Consider the following 3,062-nt stretch of genomic DNA (forward strand, 5'->3'; position numbering starts at 1 on the left):
AAAAACAAAACAACAAAAAAATTAAACAAAGAGAATTATAATGATAGCATACTGTCAATGTCCAAAAAGCTAGACAGGCCAGTCATGGTGGTGCACACCTTTTATCACAGCACTTGGGAGGTGGAGGTAGGAGATCGCTGTGAGTTTGAGGCCAGCCTGGGACTATATAGTGAATTCCAGGTCAGCCTGGGCTACAGTGAGACTCTACCTTGAAAGTTCAAAAAAAAAATTATTTGCACGTGTGTATGTGTGTTCCTGTGCACACCGGGGTCTCTTACTGATGCAAACAAATGCTCATCTGGCTTTATGTGAGTGACTAGGGAAATGAACCCAGGCAGGCAGATTTTACAAGCAAGTACCTTTAACCACTGAGCAATCTTCCCCCGTCTCACTAACATTTATTTATTTGAGATAGAGAGATAGAAACAGATACAAACAGAGAGAGGGTGGGGGAGATAGAGAGGGAGGGAGGAAGAGAGAATGGTGTGCTAGGGCTTCTAGCCACTGCAAATGAACTCCAGATATGTGCACTCCCTTGTGCAACTGGCTTACATGGATCCTGGGGAGTCGAACCTGGGTCCTTTGGCTTTGCAGGCAAGTGCCTTATCCGCTAAACCATGTCTCTAGGCCCACAAATGCCCTTTAAAGATCACTTCCTGGAAGAAAAAATATTCCAAGTTTCTACTGAAAGGCAAAAGTAAATTTAAGTTGTGGGGTGTCAAGCAGGAGGGGGCTTTGTTGATCTGGTTGGGGATCTCTGAAGGTGGCTGGGTTTTTGCCTGGGCAAGCCAACCCCAGCCCCAATCCTCATAGGTCCTGGTTGGCAGGGTGAGCGACTTCTACTGGTAAGGAGGGGTCCCTCTCCTAGCCCCTGGTGTCCCTTGCACCTTCCTGGACTCCTGAGATATCAAATCTTGCTTCTTTCCATCTCAGACCAGAGTGCTGTGCAGGCCTGAGAGGGGAGCGACTGCCCTGACCTTGGGGGTACCTATGTTGGAAAGGGAAGGCAGGGGGTCCAGTGATTTGCACAGGCGACCTCCAGGTTGTGGAGGGTGGTGGGGGTGACAGGAGCAGAAGTCTGTGACTCCTTCCAACCCAACCCGGAGTTGTTCAGTGTGAGCTGGAAGTGCCCCACCCGCCCCACTATGAGCAGCTTCCTTCCTGTTTGCTGGCAAGGACTGGGTGGGGAGTGGAGGGAAAGGAGGTGGGAGAAGCCTCGCTAGCCAGGAGGCTCTAAGGGCTCAGGATATAACTCATGCTGTGTGTTGGGAAAGGCCTGCTACGCTTCCAGATCCTTCCAGATCATTGGGAGTGGAGTCAGGCTTTGGGGAAGGGACCCAGGAGGTGAGGGCTACAGACAAGGAAAGGGTTGCCACAGCTGTTGGCTGTGCGCCCTCTAGCAGCCTCCGTCCCTCCGTGCGGCAGCCACATGATGGCAGCAGAGAGCCAGAGTGGAGTGATGTGTGCGCAGACAGACACGGAGCGACAGAGGGAGCCAGTGTGCAGGCCTCTGATCTGGTAGTAGGGCCACATTGGCCCTCTGCGGCCCCTAAGTGCCTGGTTTGCATAATCCTCTGATGGTGACTTTGATATCCTCCATACTGCCCAAACTCTACAGGGGTTGGTGAACCAAAGGCACAGGGGTGCACGTATCAGGTGAGGGAGGCTTGTCAAGGCCAGTTTGGTAGCTGGGAAGTCTGGGAATGGGCATTTGTAGCTGCCCTGTCCCAGGGAGGGCTCTTTAGGGCACAGCCTGGTGACCAGCCTGATCTGACTGTGCGGGGAAGTTCCTGAGTGGACGGATAGAACTCCCGGGGTCATGGACAGATGGAATGTTGCAGAGTCAGAGCCCAATGACCTTGGGGATCCTTTAGGCCGTTAATAGTCATTTATTACCCACCTCTGTGTGTGACCTAACATCTGGTGACTCTCTGGTTAAGATAAGGTAAAGCCTTTTTGGAATGTACTAACATCACCAACTTCCACTAACCCAAAGGCTGAAAGTGTCATCAGATAACATCTGAAGCTTCTAGTAAAAATTTCCCCGCTTTGCTGTAATGCCACTTATTTGGTGTTTCCGCCAATGTTTTTGAAAATGCCTGGGTTTATGATTTTCTTTTGTTCTGTAACCGTAAAACATGACATTGTTAACACGTTGAAACATGGGATCTGGGGTCACCTGAATCTGTGTTTCCAGGCCATGGTCACGCATGTTCAGCTCCAGAGTAAACCTGTCTTCCCTTTTGAGGTGAGAGCTGTGTGTTTTCATTGGCAGTTATGGTACCTGAACTCAGGGTCCCCAAGGATAAGCCACTTTCACATAGGTGGCATGGGTTTTAGGTTAAGGATTACTTAGTACTGTTAAAAAATAGCTATGTTATTAATGCAAACTATGAACTAGCCACGGGAGCTATAAGAAAAAGTACAGAAGCTTGGTTTTTATTTAATCTCTCCATTCTTTTATACATGTGCATTGTCTACACATGCACACACCTTCACAGTGTTGACATATCAAGTTGACTTACAAGTGAAGGGTCTTATAAATTAAAACTGTGAAGTTAGTCCAGATTCCTCCCCTCCCTCCCTTCCTTCTCTCCCTCCCTCCCTCTCTCTCTCTCTCTCTCTCTCTCTCTCTCTCTATCTCTCTCTGTTTCTTTCTTTCCAGGGAAGAGCACAAATACAGTCCCCCACTACCACAAATTCTGCAGTCGAGTTTCCTGCATTTGGGGAAATCGCAGGGGTCAGCACACACAGAGTGCAATGGATAAGCCATGCCCTGGGAAGACCACATTCGTGATCATGGCATCTCCCTGCCAGGTAAGTATCCAGATTCCTTTTTTTTGGCTCTTCAAGGTAGGGTCTCGCTCTAACCCTGGCTGACCTGGAATTCACTATGTAGTCTCCGGGTGGCCTTGAACTCATGGTGATCCTCCTACCTCTGCCTCCCAAGTGTTGGGATTAAAGGCATGAGCCACCATGCTTGGCCTGGCCAGATTCTTTTGATTTTTTTAAAAAAATATTTGAGAGAGAGAGAGAGAGAGAGAAAGAGAGAGAGGATGGGT

General features: G+C 49.1%; 1 non-coding gene across 1 annotated transcript; it reads right to left on the minus strand.

Annotated features, from left to right (window-relative positions):
* Positions 1 to 2,662: 2,662 nt before the first annotated feature.
* On the minus strand, positions 2,663 to 2,825 carry LOC123464314. The gene has a single exon (XR_006639540.1). It is a non-coding gene; the product is annotated as a U1 spliceosomal RNA (small nuclear RNA).
* Between the last annotated feature and the right edge of the window lie 237 nt (positions 2,826 to 3,062).

This window comes from Jaculus jaculus, chromosome 10 (assembly GCF_020740685.1).
Source record: "Jaculus jaculus isolate mJacJac1 chromosome 10, mJacJac1.mat.Y.cur, whole genome shotgun sequence".
NCBI classification, from domain to species: Eukaryota; Metazoa; Chordata; class Mammalia; order Rodentia; family Dipodidae; genus Jaculus; species Jaculus jaculus.